Source organism: Microtus pennsylvanicus, chromosome 9 (assembly GCF_037038515.1).
Source record: "Microtus pennsylvanicus isolate mMicPen1 chromosome 9, mMicPen1.hap1, whole genome shotgun sequence".
In the NCBI taxonomy this organism is placed as follows: Eukaryota; Metazoa; Chordata; class Mammalia; order Rodentia; family Cricetidae; genus Microtus; species Microtus pennsylvanicus.
This window is the reverse complement of record NC_134587.1, coordinates 19,442,238-19,448,237: the sequence shown is the minus strand read 5'-3', so window position 1 is coordinate 19,448,237 and position 6,000 is coordinate 19,442,238. Positions and strand designations below refer to the sequence as shown.

General features: G+C 44.1%; 1 protein-coding gene across 1 annotated transcript in view; it reads left to right on the top strand.

Annotated features, from left to right (window-relative positions):
• Positions 1 to 918: 918 nt before the first annotated feature.
• Psmd14 (proteasome 26S subunit, non-ATPase 14) overlaps positions 919 to 6,000 on the top strand; it is an 83,365-nt gene continuing 78,283 nt past the window's right edge. Inside the window, exon 1 of the mRNA XM_075985053.1 lies at positions 919 to 1,063. The gene's annotated coding sequence lies outside the window, so the exon portion shown is untranslated. The remainder of the gene's footprint in view (positions 1,064 to 6,000) is intronic.

Genomic DNA, 6,000 nt, shown 5'->3' with positions numbered 1-6,000 from the left:
TGGCTGGGGCACTCAAAGGTCAGAGAGGCCAAATCTTTGGAACTGGACTTTCAAGCTGTTCTGGGCAGCCCATCCTGGGTGCTGGAAAACGAACTTGGCTCCTCTTCCGCTGTAGCACAAACTGTTAATCACTGAGTTATCTCTCCAAGCCCAGTAACTCTTCATTCTTAGCCTTTCTTTCTTGTGAGTTTCACAATTCCGTAATCTGTTCTCTTCCTTCATCCAATAGTTCCGCCGTGATATTTGATTTACGAATACATTGTCTTTTTTGTCGTTGTTATGAATCTCAGGATATTTGAGAAAGTGAGAGCATTCCATATACACGGTGAGAGACCTAAATGGAGATGATGCGCTAGAAACTGTCAATATCTCTTTATCTCTTGGGTGACATTGCTTTTTGAGTATCCAACACAGAGCAAAGTTGAAAAGGTCGTTTATTGTTAATTAGTAATTTTTTTCAATACTGTAAACAGCTGAACTTAAAGAGGCAGGAAGACTGGGAAAACGTCAATTTCCTGGAGATCTCTAATCCTTTTTAGGCAGTGAAGGCAAGAAGGGGTAAACTGAGACACGGAATCGGCCTGTTTATCGCAGCCTTGGCTTCTCGAAGTGACCACTGTAAGTTTAATTCAAGTTTTTACTTTTTGAGGAGGGCCGCGATGGCGAAGGACAGAGCCAAGGAGACAACAGCAAAGCCCCTTAAAGCAAAAGCCACCAAAGTTTCCAAACCCGGGAAAGAGAGGCGTGAAGTCAGCTTGGCGCCCTGAGAAAAACAGGAGGGCGGAGCGGCCCGCCCGACTTCCGCCTCCCGGGGCCTGGGCGAGCGGCGGCCCGCGCGTGCGCCGTGCGCCCCCCTCCCCCAGCCCGCTCATCTCCCCGGCGGTCTCCAATTGGCGGTGCGGGAAAGGAAGCCGAAGGGGAGCCGGGAACCCGGAAGTACTTGTCGGCAGAGGCCTGGGCGACTCTTTTGAATGGAATCGGGCTGATTCATCGCCGGTTCTCGGAGCCAGGTCCTTGTTGAGTGTGAGGCGCTGCTCTCGTCGCCGGGTTGCCGCAAAGCCAGGTAGGGTGCAGACCGCGACCTCCCTGCTGGCGGCCTCAGCCGAACCCTGAGGCGGGCCCGGGAAGATCCGGGAGCCAGCCGCGCTAGGCCGCCGCAAGCCCCGGGCTTTCCTGAGTCACGTTGCCCGGCCAGGTTGCCCGTGGAGTCCGGGGCCTGATGGGAAGCACCGGCCCCTTGGTCTTCTCTTCCTATCTCTCCGGCTCTCTGGCAGAGTCCGGTTTGAATGTCACCTCCTTGCAAACATTTCTGCGTCCCTCTAGCTTGAGCTTTTTCCCCATCAAGTAGCAGAACCCTGTTTATGGCCTGTTTGTGTTCGTCTTCAGCCCTCCCGTGTTGAAAAACTTGTATACAGTCTGAGGAAGCAAAGGAGAGAGGGTGGGCTGAGCTAGTTTCAAGAGTGCATGTTTTCTTCATCGTTTAAAAACCTTCAGAGAGGCATTGCTTTTAATCCTGAATATTTTTAAAATAAAGTTTGGTTATTCCTGCTGTGCCATTGCTTGCAGTATTTGCTCCATTTGGGTGCTGGTCTGTGGGTTGGTTACAATTCTTTTTTTTGAGTAAAGTAGAAACCAACTACCGCTGCTGTGGCTTACTGGAACTCTGTTTTTCTGTGAATCGAGCTCATTGTCAAAAGAATAACGTCAACATTTCAAAAGTCTTAGGAAATTTTGTGATCGTTTGTTTACTTATTAATTTATTTGGAGACAAAGTCTCCATATTTCTGTTTGCTCTAGAATTATGTACACCACGCTGGCCTGCCTCAGTTTCCCAAATGCTGCAATTACAGGCTTGTAATCCCTCCCACCTCAGCACAGAATGAAAAATGATTGGAACTGAAATGACAACCAAGTTCCATTTCGTGGTGAACAGTTTTAATCCCAGCCCTCTGGAAGCAGAGGCAAGTTTATCTTTTTGAGTTCAAAGGCCAGCCTGGACAAACTGAGTTCCTGGTCATCAGGGCTGGCTGGATACACAGTGAGGCCCTGTCTCACGACAGAAAAATAAAAACCCAAACATTAATAAACATTTGCCATAAAAGGCTTTAAAATTAGCAAAGAAATACAGTTCTAGTGTAATCACCCCCAGCGCTCGGAATAAAAGGTGGGGGAATGGCCGGAAGTTTGGGGCATCCTTGTTTATGTAAACTGGTTACAGGCAGTCCAGGATAAAGGGAAAGACCTTGCTCTGTAACTTCAGAAAAAAGCATATGTGGTGTTTTTTTTTTTGTGGTGGTGTTTTGTTGTTGTTTGTTTTTGAGATGGCGTCTCCCCACACAACCCAGGCTAACCTCTAACGGCTGTGATCCTCTGCCTCAGCCTCCCCAGTGCTGACATTTTAGGACTGTGCCTCAACACTTAGCCCTTGTACTGCTGCAAGCACAGTGTAAGTAAAGCAACAAGACAAGCGCCTCCCTATGTTGAAAACAGAAGGTGCCCCAGTTTCAGGGAAGATAACTACTAAGGGTGGCCTTGCCTGTTAGCTCACAAAGTGGTTCATTTTTAATGTTTGAATTGTACAATTTGGTGCCTAGAGAGATAGCTCAGTGTTAAGAGTATACAGCAGCGCACACATTAATCCCAGCGCTCAGGAGGAGGCAGAGGCAGGCAGATCTCTGAGTTAGAGGCCAGACTGGTCTACAGAACGAGTTCTAAGACAATCAAGGCTACACAGAGAAACCTTGCCTCAACAAAACAAAACAACCCCCAAAAAAAGACCACTTACTACAATTGCAGAGGACCCAGGTTCTGTTCCCAGCACCATATCCAGTGGCTCACAGCAGATTGTAACTCTAGCTCTGCAGGTGTCTCCAGGCATCTGTCTGTACAGATGTGCAGATACCCACCCACCTACACGGACGGAATTAAAAATAATACAAATAAATTATGTGGCTTAAACAAAGTGCACAGGTCGTGTATGTACAGATATTAAGGTGTACAGTGGTTCATAATTAACTATAGGTATAATTGGTTGAAAACTGAAAGTTGTCTTGAATTTGTCTAAAATAAAATTAAATCTTGTCAAAAGAAAAAAATTTTGAAGTCATGATCTTTTATTTTAGTCTCACCTATTGGATTTGTGACATCCATCCCAGCCTCACCTCCTGAGACCTTTGGTAATAATGCATTGCTATTCTAGTTAACAAGCTGGATTTTGACCACAGTGACTGGATTCATCGTCTTTTTAGACTTGCCATATAAACCTTACGTTAGTATAGTACATAGATTCAGAATCACTCATTTGAAAGTCAGTAAGAAGCAGCAGTTGTGCCTTTTTGGTTTTCATATTCCAGCAGTGTTTTGATATTCAGGGTCTGCCTGGGAACGCCATGCCTGCGTAATGAGGTACGCACGCCATGTCTGCTTCTGATACCTTGTTATCCTCATCTGTCAGGTGAAAGCATTGGGTTGAATGATCTTTATCAGTTTTAAGAGAGCTGTGGCGGTGAAAGCATTTATTGGGTTCCCAGGATATTCCTTCCAGGCTCTGTTTTAGACACTTTTGCTCTATTGTGACAGCAGACTTGGCAAGGTTACATATTTTGTAGATGAACTTTAGTCTTTAATTCTAGAAGAAAGTAACTTGTTCTACATAATATAGCAGGTAGACGGTGAGATCTGGATTCAGATGTAAGTTGATTGGTTCTAGAGCCGTTCTTAACTCTGTATTTTCCTATTGCATATTTAAACTTTGAGTGCACAAGGTAGTACTTTGCAAATGTTTTGTTTAAATGTTTTAATTAGTGACATTGCAGTAGATAGCTATATTTCTTCTAAGACTAAATTCTTAGTCTTCTCAGTGGGGACTCGAGTGGAATCTTGTTTTCTAACTTTTAAAATGTTCGTTCTCTGAAAGAAAGAGAAAGAGACAGACAGACAGGGCTGGAGGAGGGGAGAAAGAATCTGGACAGCCTGCAGCATTCAGTTCACTGACTGCCAAGAATCCCACGACTGTAGACCATGTGGGTTTGGTGCTCAGACTAATCATCAGGCTAGGCAGCAAGCTCTTTCCTTGCTGGTGGCTCCCAATCTTCCTTTAAAGTTTGTAGTTCCAATGAGTACTCAGGAGGTAGGATTGCTGCAGGTGTGCCACCAGCTTAGTCTGTAGCAAGGTTCAGACCAGCCAGGGCCACATGTTGAGACCCTGAATTGAAAATCAAAAGGTGGAAAAATTCTATTTAAAGAATTAAATTTAATTCTTACTCTTTCTGATTCTGATTCTACTGGAACAAAGTAAGGAAGAAGTTCCTACTTCCACGGATTGGAGAAAAGAGAATTGAAGCTTTATAAATCTAGTGAGATCACAGATCTGAAGTAGTTTGAAAGGATTTCCTATTAGTTTGAGAATGTTTGTTTACAGGGGAGTGGGAAGTGAAGCAGTGAGGTAGGAGGTGACGATAGGCCTGAGTGATAAGACACTGTGGTTCTGTATGAAGGATATGTGGTTTTGGTATGGTAGGATCCCTAGGAAAAGTTAGAAAACACTGTGGTTCTGTATGAAGGATATGTGTTTTTGGTATGGTGGGGTCCCTAGGAAAAGTTAGAAAACACTGTGGTTCTGTATGAAGGATATGTGTTTTTGGTATGGTGGGGTCCCTAGGAAAAGTTAGAAAACACTGTGGTTCTGTATGAAGGATATGTGTTTTTGGTATGGTGGGGTCCCTAGGAAAAGTTAGAAAACACTGTGGTTCTGTATGAAGGATATGTGTTTTTGGTATGGTAGGGTCCCTAGGAAAAGTTAGAAAGGTTGAAAACTCAAAATTAATGCAGCTGTGAAGGTCCTGCTTTTTAGATAGTTGTTGTTTCTACAGAACCTGTAAGAACTTGAGAACTGATTTAAAGTTAACATGTACATGCTCTAAAATTACTGCATTTTAGTCCTGACACTGCCCCGAGAGCTTAAGTGGTGAGTCACATTTCAAGTAGATGCTTGTTTTGTACACTTTCCTATAAGGGTTCTAGATGTCACTGTGTGTATGTGTGTTATACATGTATGCGAAACACTTCATGTGGTAATAAACGTGTTAAGCAAAGTTATCATTACAGCACTTGTTCTTGCACAGGAGTCAGGTTTGGCCCCCAGCTCCCACATGGCGGCTCACAGCCATTTGTAACTCTAGCTGTAGGGGATCTGGGGCACCAGGCATTTTTGTGGTGCACATACATGCGTTCAGGCAAAACACACACACATAAAAATAAAGTAAATGGAAGAAAATATCAAAGTGAGTCTCTTATAAGTGGGCTCTTAAATCCTCAGTTTTTTGACATCCGTAAGCTTAGTTTAGATCTATAAACCTTTTACATTGCTTCTATTTCTGAGAATTGAAGGTGTTTTCTTTTAGCCAGGTGTGGTGGCGGCTCACACCTTTAATCCCAGCACTTGGGAAGTAGGTACTGGTGGATCTCTGTCAGTTCAAGACCAGCCCAGTCTTCAGTGTGAGTTCAAGGACAGTTGGGGCTACACAGAGAAACCCCATCTCCAAAAACAAAACAAAACAAAAGAATTCTTTTTTTATGTTATGGTGCATAGTTTATCTTTTGAACCTCTTTGCTGAATTCTGAAAATTTGTTCCTGTCTCCCATGTGATGAATTCATTTCTGAGACATACTTGGTGTTCTGAGGTCCACTAAGTGGCTTCAGAGTGAGAAAGAAGCTGCTCTAGGGTGGTGAGTGCTGCTGCTAAAGCCATTTTGTGTAGCGGGTAGCATCCCTAGCCTATTACATGCCTGCGATCGTGTTGAATGTGTTTCTGTGTGCACTGACTTTTAAATGGCTCTGAGAACCAGATGTTCTCTTTTTGTGGATGAGGACGTTGCAGAGGAGGGATGCACTGCTAATGAGTATTTGAGCCAGTTTGTGTTTCTGCTGCAGGATGATAGCACATAACCCCCATATACTAAGAAAGGTAGTCATCGTTTATCTCATCCTGTGGACTGTTT